Source organism: Zophobas morio, unplaced genomic scaffold (assembly GCF_036711695.1).
Source record: "Zophobas morio isolate AGI-343-1 ecotype UQ-CSIRO unplaced genomic scaffold, CSIRO_AGI_Zmor_V1 ptg000014l, whole genome shotgun sequence".
In the NCBI taxonomy this organism is placed as follows: Eukaryota; Metazoa; Arthropoda; class Insecta; order Coleoptera; family Tenebrionidae; genus Zophobas; species Zophobas morio.
The window spans coordinates 5,257,830-5,284,262 of record NW_026972119.1 but is presented as its reverse complement, the minus strand read 5'-3'; the positions used below and the strand labels follow the sequence as shown (position 1 = coordinate 5,284,262).

The following is a 26,433-nucleotide window of genomic DNA, read 5'->3' as shown; positions in this document are numbered from 1 at the left end:
ACAAAACACACGATTATTTTTTTAACTTAATAATAATGAATGAGTTTTAGTCAGATTTCTGGGCAATTAATGCAATATTTTTTATCGCATTTACGTAACACGGCAGTTATAGGCGTAGTAGTAGAGGAGAGTAGGACAAATCGAGATACGAGAGCAAAGAAATATGGCTTTAAAAATTTTGACAAGATACCGTATGTGTAGCAATTAGGACTTCTTTAGCAATTCTCCCTTGATTTTTGTTGCAGATTAATAAATTAATTTGATTTATGTTTAATGCATACGTTAATTTAACAAATATTTGATCGTTTACGCGGAACTTGTGATACCCATTTTTTTAGTTTCAAGTAAACATTTTGAAACCAAAAAGATTTTAACGGAAGTTCAGAAAATTAAATACGCTTAAGATTTAGGTTAATTGCAGAGATTCAGAACTAACACATATTTTGTAGGTATATTGATGCATTTGGCCTAAGGTTATATGTCAGTGATATAGTTTTTCACCACAACTAAATGGGGGCTGGATTAGAGAAGCATCCGGTACTTTAATAAATCACTTGTTCGTGTTGAAACTTTATAGGTCAAGATTCGATTTTAAATTTCTTCAAATGTCCATCTGACTTGATAACAAGAATACAAACATTTGTAAATTTAAGCAAAGTTGTTTTAAATAGTTAGAAATTTAATACATCTAAAGATAATAAAAAAAAATTTAAACACAAAAAATCTTTACAAGAATTTCATTTATCGCTTTTCCCATTTTTTGACAGGTAGCATGAGACAAGTCAACTAATGTGGTTTGTCTTCAATGCAGGGCCATTCTTCTTCTATGGACTGGATTTTATTGCTATCAGATAACCTTGGAAGAAAACCATCACTACGTAGATATGTTCATGCGTTTTGTTTACAGTTATAAATATCATATACAGTGATGTTTACAGGTGGCCCACTTAAAATTCCACGGCCTTATATCTTGAGAACGGATGGAAATATTGGAATTCGGTAAACGCCATTGCTTTTAGCTTGAAGGAAAAAGCTCAGTTTAGTACAATTCGACGAAGACATATTTTTTTAAATTGCAACGTGTACTTATTTTAACGGATTTTGATAGATCATTAAAATAAAATGCCAAGAATATAAAACACGTATGTGTGTATTTTATTTTCAGTCGATAGAAAAATATTTAAATAGCATAAAAAAATAAAGTTGAATACAATGAAGACCTACCCTTTTATTTGGGGCGTGAAATCTGGACTGCGAGCTGGCGATTGATTAGGCCCTCTATTGCTCTTCCAATTTTCATAATAAATGTATTTCTACAGCAATATAGCTACTAGATATATTTTCTCATTCAGATAATTTGTATTAATTATAGTTAAAATTGTACGTTGTAATTTAAAAAGATACAGGTTAACGTCGCAACACCGACACCATATATGCGTTACATTTGCGATGAACCTACTAAATTAAGCTTCCTCTGTCAAGCTGAAAACTATGGTATTTACAGAATATCAGTTTTATCTGGGATGCTGTAAATATGTCAGTATCCGAGAGCAAATTTAGAAAAAATCACTAATAATATTAGAAGATACCTAATCTTAAAAAGATAAAATAATATCACATAGGTAGGTATATTTCTGTAACAGATTTGAAATTTTTTCATGATGTTCTCAAGTTATGACATCAAGGTAAATATATTTTATGGTCCTGAAAATTCAGTACCGGCTTTATAGTCCTACCTACCTCTACCACATTCGCTGGTGAAAGTGAAGAATTTTGAGTGCATATTAAATATTTTTGTATATATATTTAATATAACAATTGAACAGTCGAATTCTGCTAATAATAAGTAGTATAATTTTAACAAAGTATTGTTACCTTTTCTTTAAAATATTTGGTATAAAATATTAATAACACCAGTTTTTCAGTTCTGGCTATTTTTGAACTTTGCCCGTAACAAAAACTGCGCAGGTAGTACAGAACGAATTTACCGAGAAAGAGTGAATCCTCTTATCGCAAAGTTCAACACTCCATAATAACTTTAAGAGATCATAAAACCGGTACAGAACTTGCAAGACTATACCTACATGGTAATATTACTTGTCAGTAAATATTTTAGAAAATAGGAAAATATTCCACAAAACCTTTAAATTTAAATGCTAATGATAATATGAGTAGAAGGACTGAATAATTTTTATACAAGTTTTAAGTGAATATCAGTTCTAGAGAATTTTGGTTTTGTTTTTCAAAATTATGACTTTATTAACACTATTTTTAATGACGATTAATTTATATTAATTATTTTATACCTAATATTTATTTTCTTTTTGTGCAACTTATTCCACGTAATTCACGTGTTCTTAATATGTTTCATGAAATCATTCGTTTATTTTACAAACATAGGTAACCTAGGTCAAAAACGTACTTTTCCAAATTTGTGAAATTTAAAAAAACTTCATCAACAGTTCTATATTTTTCTATACTGTATACCTCTTGTATCCATTGCAGTCGATGTTAATATGATATTAATATTTTTATATTCCTTTCACACTGTACATATTTCGGATTTTATTTTTTATTGAAAACGAGTGTTGCAAAACCACTTGTGTTTTTTAATACTCAAGAATAAGCCTGTAGAGGGTGTTGAAACAAAAAGAAAAAACAACACATTTGCAACATAAGTACTTCTTGTCGATATACCTAATAGGTTGAAAGTCATTTTTCAAAATTTTGAATTTTGTTTAAATTAACAAAATCTACACATAGCTGTCTAATTTTTATGTTTTAATGTAAGTTTTGCTTATTAATAAAGAGATTATGATATAATATCCGAGTCCAATAACATAATATTATAAATACGTCTATTATACTTAGAACATACCAGCAATCGAAAAGTATTCGTACATTGTTTTATCAAAATTTCTTTGCAGGACAATGAGACAAATTGCCTAATTTTCATTATTTTTTGAAGAAGCGTCTTCGTCATCATGGCTTAGTTTAAAGAAAATCTGTTTCCAAACAATACAAAAATTCACCATGACTTATCACATAACTAATTTATTTATTATTAAAAATTTTTTCTACTGTTCAAATTAGATACGAAGTACGAGTATGTTGGGGTTTTTATGTCAATAACGTCTTGAAAGAGAAGTATACGACGTGATAGCGGTAAACTAGAAAAACAAGACAATTTAATTTTGAAAAAATAAACTACATCGACACAAAGACTGTATTGAAATATGAGTTGACATAAAAACGTTTGGCCGTAATTCATAATACGCACACTCACCCCAGAAATGTGGATATTTATTGGAATCTTAAGAGAACAATAGAAAGGGAATTCGCAAACAAAGGCTCACAATAGTAAAAGAATTTTTAATTAAATTCTCCCAACAATGACATCTAATTTTGTTTTACTGCGAGTTTGGTAGTAGAGTTTATTTTATTATGGCATCAATATAGAACAAGAAGTGTGCCATTTGAATAACAAGAGCCAGCCACCATGCCATGCATAAATTCAAATCTTTACGGGGCACGCGGAATTTTTATAATTTAAATAATATATGGCCACGGTTTTGACTTTTTCCTCATTCGGAAGACGGAAGATCGGTAAAATTATTTCTTTGTGTACAAAAAGAAAATGAAACAGAATCCGAATCAGACACTAAACCATAGAGGAGATTAGTTTATTGGAGTGGACCGGAGATTAGAAATCGATGATTTTCCCTTTGTTATGACAAGAAGTTGGGAGTTTACATGAATGGTAAATTGCTGTTGAAATTCTTATAACTTCTGAAGAAGTCTCTCGGTTAGCCTGTAATTCACCACATATAATTCTTTTGTTTTAGTAACTTATAATTCTCTCAATGCATTATTATTCACTTCATAATGCAAATGCAAATCTTCCACTGTATCGTCGCATATTGCTGTGGTGCTGCCAAATGGGGGAAGGCGGAGTTATTCCACCTGCAAACAAAGGAAGTACCCAATCTCTAGAGCTTATAGTTAATATACTCATATTGGTCACACCGGTATCTACTACAAATTTTATTACTATTTTCATAAATCATTAAACGTAAAATTAAACATTTGAAAAAATAAATTTTAAAATTACGTCATCAGATTTTTGGAGGGGTTAATTCTTAATAATGTTTTACCATCTGTATTTATAAAAAAAAATTAAATGACACAAATTCACATGTTACTACATCAACTCTAAATTTTTAAATGGAAGAAATATGTTTTGATTTATACGATTAGTTTAATAGCCTTTCTATATTGGATACATATGTCAACCTTGAGCTTATACACAGCACCGAAAATAATGGCCGATATTCAAAAAATACTGCATGTAAAAGCAGGTTGAAAGGTTTGTTGAAATTCTGTTTGAAAAGATACATACCTAATCGTGCCAAAATTGTTAAAAATTGATTTTTTTCAGTCTAGCACTCTTAAAAAATTTAAACGACAATGGATTTCAACGATTAGAAAAAATTATATAACCTACAAAATGATGGTTAAGTCTTAAAATTTCAGATATCATTATATTGAATGAAAAAACTCCACTTCGCTGTATCCGTCTTTGTTGATAAAAAAATCGAAGATGTATATAACACGAAACAGGTAAATTCCAGAGCAACTTTTGGAAGTAGTTTCGGAAACCACCCCTTTTACCTAATTGAATTGGAGCTTTATTCTCTCCGTGTTCCACCATTAAAGTTATTGAGCAATTCTATTAGAGGTGCCCCACCCCCCAAATCCCCAAATTCCCCAAATCGCATTTGCCCCGTCACAGCTCCGTGCATTCGATACGAAACGTCCGTTCATCAGAAGTCACTAAACAGGTGGCCAATAACCATAACCGTTATAATAACGCGACCGTTTCTACACAAATGAGTTGAAATTACGACCCACTGCGCGCTGGTAAACACTCTATTACGAGCCAATTCCCTTACTTGCGGGACAATTGCATTATCAGAACTCTTTCGACGCAAGAATAGACCTCCCTCGGACGAGTAATTAGGAGTTCCTTATCTCTCCAGGACACCACCTATCCTAATGCGCACGTCGTAGATCATTCCGGACGGTATCTTCCACAGCTTTTTGGCTTCAACTTTATGACACCACGGTTTGACGCTTATGATGCGCTCTCTCCTTCTCGCACTCGAAAAACTGCTCGTTGGGGAAAAGTTGCCGTCTCTGTCGAGTCGTACGGCTAAGTTTATGAGACGTCTGCTGTATTACACACTTCTAGTAGATTTTACGAGGGGTAAATGCGCTATTACTTCAACACCGTGGTCTTTATGAGATCTAGATGTTTCACTGATTTCTTGATGGCTTTCCACCTGTTCCTTGACAACGGATTGGGCTTCATGGTCGTTCTGCCACCCACGAACTCGGGATGATGTATAACGAGAAAATATTCTCTCGGTTGAAAAATTGCGAACTTTAAAAAATATTGCAAGTAATACGTTATCTATGAGAAAAGCGCGACAGCTTTAACAAAATATTTTATAATTTACTTACTGATGGGATCAGAAGAATGTTTATTACAATGGTCGTAAAAAATTATTTTTATGCTGAATATAAGTGAGATTAATTTTACATTATCAAGATACCGGGTGTTATTTATTATTATTATAATCAGTAAAGTACTACATTGTGTTTACCAGATATATACGAAAATTAAAACATAATGCCTGGCAAATTTTATAATTCTGTCGACTGTTCTATTTAAATAATAAATCGATTTTTGTTAATTTTTTTTATTTTTACTGTACACTGGGTATCATATGGATTATTTTAACGCCTCAATAAGCATTCTACAAATTATATTCTAAAAATAGCAATCTAACTAAAATGCAGAACATTTATTTTACCGAAGTCTATTGTCAAGATTTTAGAAGTTTAATATTCCTTTTAGTTGTAAAATGTCACTCTGAAACCTTGATTGACACTATAATAAAACTGGAAAAACGTAAGCGTGGAACAAGAGAAATCAGTTTAGCAAAGATAAATAAAAAATATATAAACAAAAAAAATTTTAACAGGGTTGTCTTACAATCGGTAAGGATCTGGAAATTATTTCAGAAGAAACAGAAACAGAGTACTTGGCTGGTTGAAGCTAAGAAATAATACTAGTAACAAGATGAACCAGCAAGGACTGAATCAGTTCAAAAAATATAAGATGAAGGTAACGAATTAATATTTTAATTTTTTCCTCAATTATTTTTGATTATTTTGTATATAACGAGCGTTCAAATAAAAACGACGTCAAGGTGGCTTTGTAAATGTGAATTTACGGCTTAGTGAATGATTCGTTCACATTTCCAAAGTCAACTTGACGTCGCTTTTATTTGAACGCTCGTTATTAACTATGTTATACCAAATGATCTAAAAAAAGTCCTTTAGTAGGCGATGATTTTTTTTAAATAACAACATAAAGATAAAATTGAACAAAGAACTTTTTTTTTTTAAGTTAAACTTGAAAGCTTTCGTGAGGACTTTTTTTAGTCAAATGGTATTTACAAAAATTTCATCGGGTATTGCAAAAAACTAATTACATAGTTAACTAGATTATTATAAATTTTCAAGATGATTTTAGAAATAAAGTACTTAATCATAAAAAAATCACGATTCTGATCTTGAAAACAGAAGGATATTTAATTGTTTTATCTCAGAAAAACTTAATAATAAATTTCAAATTAGGAAATAATTTGGGGCAATTTTTGAGACTATTACAATTTTTATTTTAATGTATAATTAGGTGCAATTTTGCGCAAAAGAAGACAATAACTATTAATTTTTTTATAAATTGTACCATAGTAGGTACCAACTAATTATGTATTTGCATATTTGCAAGTTTCTTTTTTTATCTATTTAACAAAAAAATCAGTTTTTTGCTCTCTCTGCATGGAATTCTAATGTCTTTATTGTTAATATCCACAGAAAAAAAATAAAGTTCGTCCACAAACTTTTGAATCTGCTCTTTAAACACAGTTACGCAGAATGTTCATCGATAAAAAGTGGCGCTGAAATTGTAATTTAACAATAATAATAGAAACAAAAATGACATAAATAATAACGTTGAGATTAGAGAATAATAGCCGACGAATTTATGTGCTACAATTTTAGAATCTCGAAAGTTATTTAATTAATCTAATCAATGCATATCATTAGTTGTTTTAGTACCCGTAATGATAGAAGTCTTGCCTGAATGCCGGTCATTTCCGGGTCAGTGGTGAGTCTAATATGGATAAATATATGTCTACCTTCAAACAATAAGTCATTAAAAAAATTGAAAAAGATAGTTTATAACTTACATACAGGTCACGAAATCCATCGTTGTAAAAAAAAACAAAATTACAATGTTAAGATAATAGCAACTCGTGAATCCTTTTATAATATGCGACGTAACAAGCATGTGTTTGATTTCATTCTATCTAATAGGCGAGAAAGTAATTATTTCTTAGGTAATTTATTAAAAAATTATCGCATAATAATTTACACAAAAATCGTAAAGATTATACTGAGTTTATTTTTTGTTAAAGCGCCAAAGTCACTTAAAATCAAACAAAAGTTAAATTTTTTATAACGGGGAGCAAGATAATTATATCGTAATCGTAGAAGGGTTGGGGAAACAAAATTTTGACTCTATACTTGATCAACACGATTGTGCAGAAAATCAGTCAATTGTTAAAGTCTTGACGTTTAAACTCAAATTTTGACAGCTAGAGGGAAATAGGTTAAGCAAAAATTTTTGTAACACTTCTTTGTTTTAAGTCGGATAATTGATGGGCGCGAAAATATTATATAATGTGAAATAAGTCATTTTATTTATACTTAGATATTTCTTGTGATTGTTAGATATTTTAATAGCTAGATTATTAAAAAAAGATAAAGTAAGGAAACGAGCTAATTATACACACCTTACCTACAATAAATAATCATCATCATCAACAATAAGGTGTGATCAACAAATATGGTTCTCTAGTTGACGTTGAAATAGCAAACTGTCTTTTTCGCACCCTTTTATGTACAACGATAAATGAGAAAGACAACCAATCATTCACTGCACGTTGATCTAACTTGATATACCTAAGTATAAGTGATTTATTTTATATAAATATGTATTTCTTAATTTCAAACGTATTAATATTGTGTGCGTATTATACTTGTTACATTCGTATAGAAATCTGTAAAAGTTAAAGTTCTCCCAATTTAACGACCACTATGATTCCGTCGTGCTCCAAGATAAATTGGCCCCAGAATTGGCCCAAATTTTTTAAGGCCAACATTCAGCACGGTTGCTGTAATATTTGACGAAGGTCGGATCTATTTGTTCCAGTTATTGCCTGTATACCGTTAGCTCAGCACGTTGCTTTTTTACCCAACAATTTTTTCTTTCAAGGGCACTTCCGACCCAAAAGCGCTTTTTACGGGCGCAGCGCCCCAAAAACTTCTTTGAAATATTTTCGCCGGACAATAGTTTGGCGTGCTTTGTAGGGGTCAACTCGTAATTTATGTTTCAATAACATTTCATTTAAAGATGGGATTCGACTCGTGGTCAGTTTCGAGGATGCTTCTGATCTGGCATGTTTTTAGGTCAGTGGCTCGGCGGGCGTATCGGAAATAATAATATTAGATAAGATATAATGAGGAGGTGTTTACTGGTGTTATAGTTGCGTTTTTAGCATTATGTTTATGTAAAAGTTCGCTTTATCGAGAATCTCTCAACGGAGCCTGGTAAATTACGAGTGTGTTTGGGTCAGGTGTAAAAAGTGATGTGACTGCTTTAGATTATACGAAAGGAAATTGTTGCACAATGAATATAATTGTGTGCATACATAATAAATCAGTTGGGGCTACGATGTACTGTGTTTTATACTCCTATTTCCCATTCATATTTATGTGTGTGCAAAGTTTGTGGACTAGGAGTTTTGCAGTCTCAAAAAGCAAATTTGCCTAATATGCGAAACAGGTCTCGTAGGTATGCATCGTATTTTTTATCACAGAATTTCAGAACTGATCCTAATCTGTTAACAAAACATTAGTGACTTATATTTTTCACCGGATACGAATGCTACGTAAACGTTGTAAAGTTTCGTTGCACAAAATTAAAAAAAAAAAAACATTATTTTGGAATTTCTAACACTGCCATTAAAATATAAAGGCGAATCTGTTGTTGAGAAATTGTTTGGTCTTTTTCTACCTACTGGAAGTAAGACAATAAGATCATTGTGGACAAGTGCAATCATCAGCATATCACTGGTTAGTAGCAGTATGCGCGCCAATGTAAATAAACGAAGAAACGAGAGAAAGATAAGAATTTCAGATCGTACCTACTAAATAACCCTGAAAAAACTTGTTCACCTCAGAAATAGAAAACACGCCGAGATTTATTGTTGTGAGTTTAAGACTGAAACTAGAAATCGGAAATAGCGAAGCTATTTGTGGCGATTTGTTTTCTCGGGGTTGTCCTCGACAAATTACTTTTCTGTATCTAAATTAAATTATTGTGCTCGTGAGTGATTAAGGTCGGTGAAAATTCAATCCTTATAATGGTGTGGATATTTCTGATCTAGAACGGGTAAACATAGCTACTACAACATAATAACGTGTAAATGAGAACGTTGTTTTTTCGTATAAAGTCTTTTAGAACAATCAGGTCAAAGTTAGTTACCGCAAATATAGATTTTCTGAGGTATCTGATTCCGTTCGGTAATTTCTATTACGAATCATTTATGCCATTTGCATAGTAATTTATTTAAATTTTTATTGTTAAATTACTACAGTAGTGCAGCAAATTCCCGTCGGCTTATAATTAATTATAAAGCGTTTTACATAATCATTAATATTGAAATATTAATCAATTAAATTACCTGCTATCCGTAAGAGCTGAAATTTATTTTTCATGAATGTAAATTTAGATTTATCGGTGATAACAGTTACTTTAACGTTATTATTACTTTTAAGGAAATATGAAGCGCGGAGCTCCATTAAAAACGCATTTTTCTACACTCACTTCATGCTCGCAATAATCATATTTGAGCAAAACCAAGTAGTTAAACCGACCAATGAAGATTGATGTGTTCTTCACTACGTGTCAGTAATTTGTTATTTTTTTAACACATTTAATCAAAAGTCGCTACCTGTAGTTTATTATTTGTAATCATTCACTAGTTTTGTTTTGACCTAGTTCTATGACCAATAATTTACTGATATTGATTCTCTATACATATCTACAACAAAATTTATAACTTTCCACATTTTGTGTTAAGTATAGATACGCAATGACGAATTACAACAATTTTTGTAATTATTAATTTGATTAATTTATCGCGGTAGTCATTACATGCAATGATTTATAGCCTTCATATTTTTGCGTAATTTATCTCTTGCGATAATCATGATATATTTCTTTGTAAAATTATTTTGTTCGGAAGCAGTTCCGTGGCTATAAGTGGGCATGCACTGGTTGGTAATTTGGTGTGACATCAACTACTGATAAAATTCTACATTCTAACTGTTTTTCTCTTCTCAGTTCGTTGTTATATGAGATTTTTAGGTTTAATTATTAAGTACGTAAACCATATTTTGTCTTCTAAATGGGGCAACATGAAAATTACATGGTTTCATTTATTAAGTGCGCGTGGAAATTTCAACATATTGATTTATGTCCACATTTTTGCACAATTAGGTACACTTTAGTTTATTTATTTATAAAAATCGCTTTGTTTGAAATATAACGAACACTATAGAATTCACTCAATCACTCGATGTGGTGGTTACACAAAATTCCGTCTTTAGTTGTTTTGAGTGCCCAGCTTGTTGGCGAAACGTCTCGCCATTTTATATCTAGCCATTATGTGGGCGTTTCCATTGTTGCACAACATTCTACAAAACAAAGACACGTTACATAATCTTTTGAGTGCTTCGGAAATCATAAAGCGGACTCGTCCGAAAAAACTCTAATTTTGAAAAAGCGAAAATTTATTTTAAAACTACAAAGAACTTTAATGAAAAGTTTTTAAGTAACTTGGGTATACAAAACATTGGTACTAAGCCAACTTTAACGACAAACTGTTATTCACCTGATAAAATTAATAAGTTTTATAAATCTTGGGCTTTGACAATCATCTTGAAATCTCTAACAAAGAAGCTTAAATTTTGCTGATGGTACTACATTTTTAGTTGAAAGTGAATAGAAGCAAATATTATAAGTTTATTTATTTATTAGATACAAAATTCTATATGTGCGGTAAACAACTTTTGCATTTTTTTCGTGTGATTTTTCACGTTATTACTATATACCTACTGTGTGGAATTAAAGAAAAAACTTTAATGTCTTATTTTTATGATTTTGTTTTCTTCAGGTCTATTATAATAATTTATAAACTTAAAAAGGGTGACATACAAATTTTGTTTTACAATATAGTATTTTATGCGTCTCCCAATACGAATCAGTCACACCCCTATTTTATTGTTAACGATGTATAATTTTATTATTATTCTTTTAATAAAACGTTCTACATAGTTTTACACAGTTGGCTCTCTAGAAAACCTTCACAGAAGTTTTTTATACTTGAAAATTTTTGTAAAAAAATTTATGAAGAAAGAAAAAAAATATTTAAAAATAAACAATATAAAAACTACAATTGAAACTATAATTCTGACTGAGAAAATAAAGTTATTTAACAAAATTCTCTACTTTTAACTTAACGTTTTTATTGTTTAATGGCAACTCAATCCGAATGTAGGTATATATGTATATCTAAAATAAATTCAAAAACAAATTTTGAAACAAGTATCTAAAATTATATTACCACGTGACGGTGGTTTTTATGGCTACATTATGTGAACTATTGAACTTGATAAAATAGAGTTATCAGATATATTTAAGGCATTGTAAATTCTGGGACATACGGTATATTTGTCATGGATCGTTACAATAATGTGAAGCTTCAATTTTTAATTCATTGGTTACCCAAACATCTTCATTAGAAGAAAAAAATAATAAATAAATAAACTAGCGGGACAGCAAAAAAAAACACGATCAAAGACAATCATGAATTTCAGAAAATTTGCCTTTGATCCTGGCGTTTTAACCTTAATCTTTTAGGTTTACCGTAACATGACAAGAACGAATCTTCAAAAATCCATAGCTGTCTTTAGTCGTATTTTTTATTGCTCTCTCAGTGCAAATAAGATTAATAAAGCAGCTATTGATAACTTGGTAAAATTTGCAACGAGAAAAATACTTAAATGTATACAGTGTGGAAAACAATTTTCTCCGATATTTAATATGTTGTAGATTTTGCTTTTAATTTTGTCGATTTTGTAACGTATAATTCGCACTGGTTAATTTTTTTTTTGATATTGTTAATTTCAAATATGTACTATAACGGCGAATTTGTAGTGGCATGTCTGACAAGTATTTTTAGATCTTCCCATATACGTTACTAGGGCAATTAAGGCACTGTACAAAATAAAAACTAAAAAAACAATATTATTTTTCAAAAAAAAAACCGGCAACACATGCCAACCAGAATCAAAGAAACAGTTAAACTGTTTGGATAATTTTATTAGACCAGTAGTAAAGTTTAAAATGTTTATTTGTCTAAAAACATCAGAAAGTTACCTCAAAGAGTTGTATATCCCATAATGTAAATTAAGTACTTTAAATGTAGAAGAACGTAATAAAGAAGAATTATCTTCATAAAGAAACGTGTTAATATAATTTCTTAAGACAAAATAATTTGATAAACATTGAAAATTTAGAGTAGCCAATATGTGAGATCTTTAAAGTGACAGTTTTAAAAAAGAGTAAAAAAAATTCCGGCGCTTTTCGGATGTCGGTTGGCGCTCTTTGAAACTTGTCCAGTTTTTCTCCCAGCGTCGGTTATTAAACCCAGTCCTACACTACTTATATCAGATGGAACAAGATTTATGCAAGTCCAGATAGACCCATCTCGATGTAAGTAGCCTATAATTTAGCATGACCTCAGCTTAACATTTGCTTTGCAATGAATAACCGCACACAAAAAAGAAAATGGTCCAAAACAAAATTATATACGAGTCGCGCCTATCAGATCGAAAATTACTCGTATAATAACTAAATTTCCATTGTAAAGAAACCATAACTCTAGTCATTTTCGAAAACAAGACGAGTAGAAATTAAATACAGGTTTGTCCAATAATTTCAATGCATTTATAACGAGAAAATGAAGCCATTCATGCAGATACCTCCCGTAACATCGGCAGGCCGCGAACTCACGGCGGCAAATTTATGGCCTATATTATAATTACGGGAAGGCGCTTGGAGCCACGCAAAAATGCCGCGCTTTTCCTTATTGTCACGTTTGGCCCCCCATTGTCACGTCTAGTCTCTTACTGCCACGTTTTGGCGGGAACTTCGAACCGCGTCAAAGGAAGTAATAAGCAGGCACTGACCTGAAGTCCGGAGGTCTACGAGGACCCGGAAGAGCCCCGGAAGCGGAGGTCCATCGGTCACTACAAGGAAACGTGTGCAGAACGTGCAACTCGCGTGACTTTAAGATCAGGTGTGTACATATGATATCATTGATACCGCGGACAGACTTGTCCGATTGCTTTACGTGAGTTAAGTGTTAGGGAATGCTTTACGGCCGCACGCCGCGCTCCGCCCGGCCGGGGGCGGGGGGCGACAACACTTTATGGGCGGACCGACGTTCGCCGTCTCCGTCCCGCTAACGGTGCTCCTTGCGCGCTAGACAGAGACGGCACGCGCAGGGGACGCAAGATAATGGTTGACGCTCCCCGCTAACCATGCTTTATGCACGTCTCTCTCGTTCTCAGCGGATTTATGGGTTCACGTTCTCGCTCCGACGCGTGTCGCCCGAGTCCAGTGACGTAATTAGGCCACGTGACCGCGGAGACGCCAATCGCCGCGTTCGGCGCCAACTCGAATGCAGCGCCACATCGATTGTTGCGAAATTACAGCGTTTACATCGGACGGACGTGCATTTTAACACTTCATTATGCGCTTTAAGGAGTAATTGGCCATTAGGCCTTTTTTGGTTCAAGGGTATGGAAATGTTCGAAAATAACACGCATGAGACGGAGCGTGATTGGGGATCTAAGAGAACGCACGACGAGAAAGGGTTAAGTTTTGGGGCTGGGGGCGGCGGAGGTGGCGCGAATCGATTAATGGGATTGCGAAGCGTACCACGCGATAATTTTATGCTTTGCACCTTGCTTCTGAACGCCGAGAAAAAATATAATATTAATGATGACACTTGTACCAAAAAAAAAAATCGCACAACAAAGACAAATAATAAAACCATCATCATTATTACACATGAACATGTCAGCCATAATAAAGATACTATGTCTTACACATGTAATCATATCATTTAATTATTAAATAATTATTAAGTCCGGTCTTGTTCCTTTCGATCAGATAAAAATAGTTGTTATATGAAACTTATTATAACACGTAATAATAGTGATAGTAATAGTTATAGATGTTGAACAGGATAAGAAAATTTATATAGACGTTAATAACGACTTTGACTGCTCCCCCACCTTATTGTAATCATACAATTCCAATAATTAATGAACACATTTACATACTGTTTGCTCTGTCCTAAATTTCGATGTTATTTCAGGAAATATATATGTGAAAACGGAAATATAAAAGGCAAAAATGTGGAGGAAAACAAGTAGTTGTGACGTTTTACTGGGTCTAATGGAATGATAAATTTGTACATTAACATTCTAGGCGGCGCGATCTAATTCTAAGAGTTTATTTTTTGATTTAATTTTGAGTAAATTTGTCTCGTATGAAAGCTTTTTAAAATTTGTGGCAAGAAACGAAAATGGTGTAATTTATTTGGACTAGCGCGTGCAGAGGTCACATACTCCACCTCTTCAGGTTAAATTTTATACCGATAAGATATAGTAGTGTCAAATAAGCAAGTCGTTCGCTACATGTTTGCTGTTTACAATAAACGCGCAAAATGCTTTTTGCAAAGAATTCCTTTGTACGAAAAAAATATATAATTGGTATATTCGTACCTACACTTAAGGGTTACATATAATTATGCATCCATAACAAAAGCTACTAAATAAATATAAATTTATTCGTTATCAGCACAGCACCATATTTACTTTAAATGTAGGGTATCCTTTGCAAAAATATATACATAGTTACTATCTACATAGAAAGAACTAAATAAACAGATATGTTATTTCAATATTCAATGCAAAGGCTTTTTCGTCACAAATGAGGTGATTTAGAGACATATCAAAATGAATCACAGCACTTCTCTTTTCACTTTATGTGAACACAACTTCGTCTTTAAATGTAATTTTATGGGAAGAATATTGTTTCAGATACACATCACTCGTTGGTTATATAAATATTTTGTAATAGGTAAATTTAGATTTTAATTCAATTTCAAAAATGTCCGGAACAATGGCATTTAAAAAATATTTGTAAAAGTTATTTTTTCACTTTAATTGATAACCGATTATCGAATATTAGTAACGCCCCAGAATATTAAAAATTATAGATAGACCTATACAAACTTACCTAGGTACCTACTACTGGAAAAATTTGTTGTGAAGTCAACCGCATAAATTTAGTAGGTAATTTGTAAGTACCTATATCCTCTATTTGGAAAATAATATTAAAAAAACTGACTAAAGGGTTATTCCTATTTAAAAACAAAATTTGTTATTATGTTCGCCTACAACCACTTAGGTATGCACTTACCTATATGGCGTTCCTAAAGAGACTACTTTATACTTTTTCTTTGTCAAACTAAGGGCAAAACACTACATCATATATTGATTAAATATGGCTAATAAAATTAGCAAAACGTATTACTTAATTCAATTTAATCCGTTTTTACTTTGTATAGGTATCCTAATACAAAATGTAATATGTACCCATAAGCAGGTGTGACTACATTAGTAGTAAATTCCTGAAATAATGGTAGCGTAACACAAACAAAATTTTACAGAAGACAGCTTAAACTAACATTTTCACGCTTTTTCTAAGTTTAAGTACGTGTGTAAAATGAGAAAAACAACCTTAAATTGTTTAAAAAAGCCTAGAGCTTATTTGAATGGGCCAAGCTGCAGGCACAGTCGTCGTTTATAGTGGACTACCTTAAAAATACAGGACATGTAAAATGATATTGTCATCCAAACATGAGTTACGGAAGCTGTGATTGTGATCAAAATATAAAATGTGTTTAAGATTTATTGCTTTCTCGCGATATCGGTAAAAAGCGAGAATTTGGAAATGTATGTTATGAATAATTGGTTCGGTTTTTTCGTTGGGACATTTAGCACGAACACTGAAAAGTGTACAGTTTTTGCGACGATCTAAAACTTCACTGTATCGAAATCATTTTGATTTGGGCAAAATTTTATACGTATTTGGCTTCACTTCTTTATTAGGTACACTGTGACAACATAAAAACTTGAGTGAAATTTAGTCCTGAATCAAACAATCGTATTTTTTCCATTCGTTAACATTTACTAAATCCTTTCGCGCTTTTATTGCTTTTTTATTATCTGTTTAAATTCATGCTGTTAAAGAAGGGAACTAACTCGGGGACATCTAATTCGATTACACGTCAATTATGGTATTTGAGGACCGAAAGAGGGGAATTCGAAATTGTGTTTGAAGGATTACATTAGCATTTTGAACTGTGACTACAAAATAACATCATTTGATAGCATTCTAAGTGAGTTGCCTTTTCGGAACTTAAAAATCTATGTCCATATGTTCATGTGAATTCGTTTGTTATTAAAAGCACGATATTTCTTAGTTTATTCATTTTTTTTATATTCGTTAAGAGTAAGTTTTTGCTGCTTCTGTTACATTTTTACCCACACAAGTCTTCAATATTATTACTGAAGGTGAATCTTAAAGCACATTTTTTGCTATAGTATATTAAACTAAAGTCGTGGAAATATCCCTGTTAAAAACACTTAGGCTGTGACTTTTTTTAGTGCCAAAAGTATGTTCTTTCTTGTATGTTACGGATAACTTGCTAAGTTGCTATTATAATATACCTACCTATCAGTGTAAATTGCAGAAGTTCAAAATTAATTGAATAATTATAAGTTTTATTCTTTCATTAGCTATTAATTTTTAACACAACTCTAAATCATCAACACTACTGCCATCATCTTCACTACCACTATCATCTGAAACCGAATTAATATTGATAATGACATAGCTTTGATTTGTTTCACAACTGTCCAGAATCTTTTCCGTTTGCCATGCCGAATCTACGACTTTTTCCGTCTGCTTAATATAATTTTGCCAGTGTATATTAATTTTTGAAACACTTTTATCGTACTTTCGTTTATATTCCAAGCATACCATTCAAATTGCATTAAAATGACAGTGGTATGACGGAAGTCTTAGGACACAATGTCTATGTTCTTGAGTATAGTGATTGTAATGATACAATTTTTCGGTTTCGTGTTTAATCATACCACAATTTTTTTCTTTGTCCAACTCTTTCAATTTCTTCAAATAAAGCAGAAATATAAGTAGGTATACCTAGTGTACTCAAAACTAAAATAAACACCATAAGGCTATACTGTGGTAATTTGCAGTATCCACTATAAGAAACGGCTCCGGAAGATTCAATGCTCTTTAAACCACTTTTCACAATTTTTCTGGTTCATGTTATCATGATAATCGCTAGATTTTGTTTTTGTCTTAAAAATTAGAGACGCTCCTTCAGTAAATCCGTGTTTATTGCGAGCGTGAACTACACTGCCATGTTTTTACATATACTACCTTTACGAAATATCCATGTTTCATAAAAAAAACAGGTTTGTATAATCTTGTTTTTTTGTGGTGCTGATATTCAAGCAAAAATTTTGTTCTTCTTACTGTAATCGAAGGTCTCTCCATTAGAATCAATCGATTATTCTTTTGATAAAATTTCGAACCAACTTTTATAATCCATGTGTTTAGTGTCCTGAGTCCAGCTTTAAAGTCCCGCATCTCTTCCATAATAACTCTAGTATGCAGCGACTTAATAGTTACGCGTTCGTTAGATGCAATCATTTTATACATAATTTGCCTGACTGATATTAAATTTACATGATTTACTTGAGTTTTTATATTTCTAATAGTAGTGGACATATGATCTTTGTTCTTCGTATCACTTGAACCTGTATTTTTTTGTAAACTATAGGTATAAAGATTTTTTAGAAATTTTTATCATTTCGGCCGCCAATTCTGTTTTTTTTTTCTTAAATTGCACAACATCATGGTTTCTTGCTAGATAATCCAACACATTTATTATAACTTTTTTGTTTGATCACTAAATCATTGTTCAGGATTAAGCAGAGTGGTAAAACGTTCAATAAACCAAAGACTCTATTTGACAAATAATTCTGATGACAAATTTCAAAATTTCACATAAAATTTCTACAACATACACAAAATTTGATAATTTTTTGTTTCACACAAATTGCACTATACTTAAAGTTTGTCTAGAATTATAAGAATTTTATGGACTCCCAAAGTTAATTCGTTTTACAGCTCTGTTGTCAATTTTATTGTACAGCTGAAGAGCGGGGCGAACTCAGGTACAGAAAACATCGGCTTTCCCCTGACAGGCTCTTTACCTGTACAATAGAATTGACGCCTGGGCTGTAAAACGAATTAACCTTGGGAATCCATAAAATTCTTATAATTCTGGACAAACTTTCCCTATATCATTTTCAGGTCCTATGAACTTTCAAACTTGCACAATGTTTCTACTAATCCTAACCTAAATTTCATTCCTGATTTGCTATCTCTATAGAAATTCACTTTTATTAAATTTTGGAATTAACACATATAATAATGACGGCAATATAGTCCTATATTTTATTAAATTCAGCTGATTATCTATTTACTAATTAAACTACAAATTAAACCTAAACAACTAAACGAACTCCCGGTTTTGCACAATTTTTGTCAACGGTATGTTAGATTTTGCCAAATATAACTTTACAGGCACACAGATATGCAAAATGATGGAATACACCTATTCATTGAAGTTGACTAAGTAGTAATTCTTTTCTCTTAAACAGGTGAACAAGTCGATTCTTTATACTTATATATTTAGCATTAACTGAAAAATTTTATTGTCATTCTATAACGACGATACTCATCTCAAAGAATAAAATATTTATGATTTAGAAAGACTAAAATTGTTATTCATTTAACTATACGGATGCGTTATAATGGTAATAAAAATAAAAATATTTATATTGTAGATTTTTTGGTAATTTACTAATATAAACTTATAATAAGAAGAATAAAAAATAACTATGTATTAAGTATAACAATAAAGGAAAAAAAATGGTGCTTACATCCAATATAAATTTAAGGGGCTAATAAGTAGTATAATAATCTACATTCGTTTTTATGGAGTTAAACATATAGACATTTTACCACGTAACCGATTCAACCTTGAAAACATAATCCCACAATTTAAAAGCAGTACGATTGTATTATTTGAAAATATTTACATTTAGTAATAAAACAGCCAATTGGATAGGCAAAGCAATACCCAGTTTTATTATCTTTGACCCAATGGGGAACGAAACAGTACAACTAGTAACCCATAAAAACCTACTTTACCATGTTTTTTTTTTCTAAATAAATGTACGATAAAACGTCCACTAGAAAGTAATAGTTGATTTTTTAAATGTCATATTCGCTTCACATGTTATCTACACTTCGTATCACTGTTGGTGTAGTTGGTTACTGATTAAGTGATTAATTATCGTAGTCCCACCCACCAATTAGATTTACCCGGTAGCATTACTTTTTGCATAAGCGTGAAGATAATAATACCGTCATACCTTGTAATAAAACTGTTGAGAGAATCGATTTGTTCTGTTTTAATGGACAACTGATCAATCAATGTAATGTGAAGTTATTAATCTCATGTTAATGGTCTCGTTAATTAATAGAACTTAATGCACAGAAACAGTAGTATCAGTTTTCTAACGAACTAATCTTACGCGGAGATAACGTACTATAATTTTAACGCTACGGGATTATAATGTCCACAATTTGCATATACTTATTATCCGACATTTATCAACAAGTGCTTGTTTACTATTGCACAGAATAACCGCTATTATCATTCTGCATTCTCACTGATAACATCTAGCATTGTAAGTTATTATTTCATTGTCAACACACCGCGGAAAATGACGCCAATCACTTTGAACGTCGCAACATAAATCGTGGTACGAAAAAACAAAGCATCAACAATAAATAATAATAAAAAATAGATCAAGAAAGAAAAATAAATAAAGTAAAAATAGTAATAAATCCAACTGAAGCTCCAACGAAGCATGAATGAAAACCACAATCATTAATCCCGACAAAAAGTAGTGCAGTATTTTTTTGGCCGCTTTGCCTTTGAGTCCTGATATCTCAATACTGGTAGATATATGTGTGTTGGTGCATCGCATGTTCGCACTTGCAGCTTGCGAAAGTTTATGCGTCCAGTGGCGGCGCCACTGTTTTTATATACACGCGTATATCGGCATGATACGGAGCGAAAGACGACATAAATCAGCTTTGCAACCAAATAAAAAATACATCTAACATCCATTTTGCGACGTAGGTGCGTTTACAACATGTATAACCAATATTTCTTGCTCTTCACACTGTAAATAATTTAAGTGTAGTCAAAAACGTTGTAAGGTGCTTTTGTTCGATTTTTTCGCGTGTACCATTTGGAAGTAGGTTAAGTGTCCCAGGGGCGATTTTTCCCTCTACGCCACTGTTTCGGTGGTTGGCTACTCCACTCGTGGCAATAACTTTTAAAGTAGTTAGCATTGGGTGGGAACCATTAGGTATTTAAATAGTGTGCTGAATGCCAACAGGCTACAGTAACTTATTCGGTAATAATACGACTTCTATCTGCCTACTGACTTACATTCAAACGATTGTGTGATCGTCAGGAAGGAACTTAATTGACTACTAATTACTTGATTGGTTTATTGTTCACACTTATCAATGAAACCGCAGACTATAAGTGCATTAGCAAAGGCGTGAAGTCCGGCTAATATCAATGCCTTTGCGTAAGGTGTGAGATATCTCCACATGACTTAACAAATATGGGTAAAATAACAACTTTTATTGCAGTGGACATAAATCAAAATGTCACATTTTGAAAGTGTGAATCATGACCGAAATACGTACTAGTAAACACAGGGACAGAGAAAAATAAGGAATGAGGTCAACTTTAGAAGTTGATGTAAAATTTTCTTCCATTCCTTCCTATCATGTGCTAGTTTCGATATGTCCATTCAACTGCTTCCCTTTATTTTTAGCAGCTTGTGTTACTTTTTCTCTCCTCATCTTCTTTCCAAATTTTTTTTTCCTGAGTGTGATCATGGTTTAAGAATCTACCTTGAGTTGGGTCAGAATTCACAGTGTGTCTCAATTGAAAACATGTTTAAAAAAATGACGCCAGAAACAGCTGCCATCTTCAGTTAGCATTGTAAATAGAGATTTAAAATTTATCAAATTTTAAATCTTACCTGATCCTTTTTTCTTTAAAAATTTAAAAATTGTAATTGTTGAATCTTTCATTTTTTTAATATAAATAAACACAGGATTCAGTCAATGAAAGAAATTTAATTAAAGTTTGTCCAGAATTATAACAATTTTATGGACTCCGAACGTTAATCCGTTTTACAACCCTGTCGTCAATTCTATTGTACAGGTAAAAAGCCTGTCAGGAGAAAGCCGCTGTTTTCTGTACCTGAGTTCGCCACGCTCTTCAGCTGTACAATAAAATTGACAACAGGGCTTTGGGAGTCCATAAAGTTCTTATAATTCTAGACAAACTTTAACAATATAATAATATAGCGATTAGTCTTCTTAAAAGGCAATGCTTGCAGAAAGCTTTTACAAGATGCCGAACAATTAAAAGATTCCGATATCCTCCACACAGTAGCCCCTTTACAAGTTACACCTTTTATTTTTGCTTTTCAAGCAATGCATAAAGTTTCTTTTTCGAATAAGAAAATAGAGTGGCCCAAATTAGAAAAGTATTTAACGCACCTTAAGAAGATTGTAAAGGCTACTTGCACATCAGAGACTTTAAAAATTCATGTTGCCATTTCTCATCTTAAACATGGTTTACACTTTTTAGGTAATACGGGCCTTGGACTGTGGTCAGAGCAAGCTGGAGAATCTATACACAGATAGTTTCTTCATTACTGGAAACGTTATAAAATTAAACTTCTAGATGACGATAATTATGGGCACAGATTGAAAAAGGCAGTTGTAGATTTTTCTGCTGATCATATCTAATCCCTATATTATTACATTGTTAATTAAATTTGTTTCATTGACTGAATCCTGTGTTTATTTATACCTATTAAAAAAATGAAAGATTCAACAATTACAATTTTTAAATTTTTAAAGAAAAAAGGATCACGTAAGATTTAAAATTTGATAAATTTTAAATCTCTATTTACAATCCTAACTGAAGGTGGCAGCTGTTTCTGGCGTCATTTTTTTTAAACATGTTTTCAATTGAGACACACTGTGAATTATTTTACAGTATTTTGTACAGTACTTTTCCACGTGGTTTATCTAGCCTGCGGTGTCCCAGTTTGAAACAAAATTTCGCGCTGAGAGAAAAAAACAACTCCGCGAAGCCGCATTTAAATAATTTGAATTTCAAAAATAAATTAAAACATCGTTCAAACTTAGGTAAAAATATAAAGGTATATTTCCGAAATATTTGAATTTTGTTGACTGTTCCATATTTCTACCCCTTTATTTTCATGTTGTGCTTCTTATTTACTTTCCCAACTATCACTGTTTTTCATTTTAAGCAAACCAGCAAACTACCAAATCCTATGCACAAGACTATAGCATGGTTATTCTCAGTTCCATTTTTCAAAATTCCGCATATAGTAGTATACACACTTTTACTTTGTTTTTCGTTTTCTTTATCGTTTCATCTAGTATCAGATTAAACAGGAGGGGACACGAGATATATGCTTATTTCAGTTCTAGTTCATTTATTTCCGTTCTTCCATTTCTTAAACGTGGATAGTTTTTCCTGTTTCTTAAGAGTTAGACCTATGGCCTCTCTTTTCATCTTAATTCAGTCGGGGGCCTTAACTATGTGTAAGCTAGGAAACTATTATAATACGGTTCATCCCGCAAACGGTTACTTTCTTGTTTTTTCGATTCGATTTAGATTCTTTGTTTAAAGTATGAAAAAAAATCGATGATTTTATTAAACAGATAAACTCCGTCGGACTGATTGTTGTCAAGTTTTATTTGCTTTTTAGTAATATTGTGTAGATCGTAAAACATTAACCAAAATTTGTTTGATCATCCTCTCTAACGATTTGATCACGTCAACTGAAAATTTTGCATAGTAAGTGCTACTTCAGTTTCATAAAATAACATACTGCTAAACTTGTGCTTCATGAATCCACCTTAATTTTTTTAACTTATGGGGGTTATTATACAAAGAAATTCGCAATATGAAATATTATAATTTTCCAGAGAAGCTGTATTCGTTGAACTGTTTCAAGGCTAGGGATTTTTTTTTTGTCTTAAGAACAGGTATACAACAGACCTTTAATTAAAAATATTCGTAAACACCAATAAAGTTATTTAGAAAAATAAATAACATGGAGACGCACCTACTTGTAAATGTGTGTTAATGTTAAGATACGTACGTGAGAAATGAAACTTACGACAAATAAATAAAATATAAGCCTCTTTCAAAAACTGAATATGTATTATCATAATTAAAACACTTTTTATTTTTCTTATTAGTTACAGAATTTTAACTGCAATATAATAATTAAAAAACTAAACGAATCAAAAAAATCAAAACAATCGTAATAAAAAAAATTAAAAATCCGTTTTTGACCAACCCTGCAATGAAGTTTTTTTCTCTCTTTTTATTAAACTTATTATATCTCGTAGATTTTCATTATCGTTTTCATTTCAATATTTAAACATGTCCATTATCTATTGCATTGCTTTTTCAAATTTCATTTTTAATTTGCTTCTTTCAGTTCTGACGTTTCTTTCTTTCCCTGTTTTTCCTTATTTATTCCACTTTCACTGCCATTTTCTATAACTACACCATTTCTATATTTTTTGTGTATTCAAAATGCTGTTACCATCTGTTCATAATATCGTCTTCTTTCATTAGTAGGTACGAGATAAACCATTTTTATCTTTCATATTTTTTAACAGATTAGCTTTATATTTTGTTTCCAAAGTTTTCAACTAAATTTTTTATGCTACTTCAATATTTTTTCATGTTTAAAAAAATTGCAAAAAATTCGAAATTCGTGTAAGATACTTTTTTTACAGAAATAAAGGAACAACTCAAGAAAATATACAGTTTGAACATTTATTAACAATGTAGGGCAATATATGCAGATATTCCATTGGTTATGTCAGTAGTTTTGAGGTTAGAAAATCTGTTTACCTTGTAGGAGGAAAAGTCCTGCAGATTTGATAAAAACCAAAGTGCGTCTTTACACCTCTACTGTGAAGAAAATTGGCACCGTCATGTTTCACAACGATGGGGTTCAAATAAAGGTGCTTTTGGCTTTCTCATTAAAAAAAATTGTATTCAAAAATATACGGTTAACGATGCAACCGTAAGTTTTCGATATCTAGTACACAAAAGTGACAAGTGAGTCCAAAAAAGTAAGTATGACATTCCAGGACAAAAAAGTGACACTTCATGGTCGTGATTGGGAGTAAAGTGACTAAATTTGTGTTGCTCACCTAAAAAATCACATTTGATTTTGTTCACCTACAAATCTGATTCCACGAGAAACGTTCCCTGTCTATTATTTTTTTCACGTTTATATTTTGATGCAACTCTAGCAAAAGTAATATTTTTTCTACTGTTTTTATATTTTTCAAGGATCCTGGTTAACTAACCATAGATAAACTTATCGTAACAATAAAAATAAAAAATGAAAAAAAAAAACTTCAGCCACTGTAATAAACAACACTTATAACAAATACGTACAAAAATTGACAAGTTAAAACACATTTCGTATTTTGTGTTAACCTATTATTAGGTTATATATTTACATATTTTAACTACTATCAGCACAAACAATGTAAGCGGTGATAACAGCGTGACATGTCAGATTTTTTGTTATTTCCATTTAAACACAAATAAATTTAAAAGTAAAACTAACAGCCGAAGCAGTGCTAGTTAATCAAAACAGTTACAATATTCCTAAAAAAATTGTGATTTTGTTTATATGTGTCCTCAATATGAAACAACAAAACACTTTTCACCTCTAATATGAGAGAAATAGAGAGAAAAAAGATAGTATTAACGTATATTTTTGGAATTAGAATTTGAGATGCAATACATAAATATCAATAACTGTGGCATTTTCGCACATAGGTTTAGAAAAGACAACTTTTTTTTTATTTTGGCATACTGATTTATTACAACAATCCTTTTGTTTTGTGTTTTTTGAATTTATGTAAAAATTGCGAGTTGCGTTTTGTTTGTTATAATGTGGTATTGTTATAAATAAGTATGTAGGTACCTATAGGTATGTAAATAAATAAAGTCGGATTTTACTTTGTTACGATTAACTATGAAATTATTTTTTGTTATCTGATAAACTGAATAATTTTTGATAATTATATTTACCTTGATTTATTTAGAGATTGCGCTGTCATATATTTATGTTTGTCCCAAAAATATAGAGTAAATTAAAACATGTTGTTCGCAGGAATGTTAGAGCTGATAGTTTACATTAATGACGTTTCGAACAATTAATAACGTTGTCAAAGTTATGATATATGTTCGGAACTTAAAAAAAGAATAAAAAATTTGCTAACAAATACAAAATGTTTATAATAATGCTGTGCAAAAAATTTGAGGTTTGCTCAAATCGTCAGCGGTTTTAAATGAATTTGTAATAATTAAAATATTTCATTAAAAAAAAAACATGAAAATTAATGATGCATTGTTCTTATTTTACTGAAGGTGTTTAAAAATTGAAAAATTCATTTTTAAAAGAATATTTTTGATGATATATAAAATTTTTACCGTAGCTGTAATACAATTTCGTGATCTATAATCCTCTGTAATTACATTATGAATTTGCTAGAATTAATTCCCCACATAAATTTTTAAAATACAGAATTTGTACGTTAATTATAAATACATACAAATTTAATTAACCACTAATATCCCCAAAGCTGCTGTGCTTGTAATAATCAAATAAAACAGGCTCGTAAATTATTTTAAGTAGACTTCTGGAAAATTGTTAAGTAGATTTTTAGTAGGAAAATAACATGCGACAAAATGCGCGCAATGTTAAAACTAATTGTTAGGTGAAATCAGGTTAAATAATATAAATAAATAGATACTT

At 31.4% G+C, this 26,433-nt stretch overlaps 2 protein-coding genes across 2 annotated transcripts in view; both read right to left on the bottom strand.

The window, feature by feature from the left end:
* Positions 1–13,604, bottom strand: part of LOC135129216 (homeotic protein antennapedia-like) — a 295,089-nt gene extending 281,485 nt beyond the window's left edge. The window contains exon 1 of the mRNA XM_064056354.1: positions 13,450–13,604. The gene's annotated coding sequence lies outside the window, so the exon portion shown is untranslated. The remainder of the gene's footprint in view (positions 1–13,449) is intronic.
* The window catches only part of LOC135129218 (homeotic protein ultrabithorax-like), a 543,629-nt gene that overhangs the window by 182,921 nt on the left and 334,275 nt on the right, over positions 1–26,433 (bottom strand). The window lies entirely within an intron of this gene.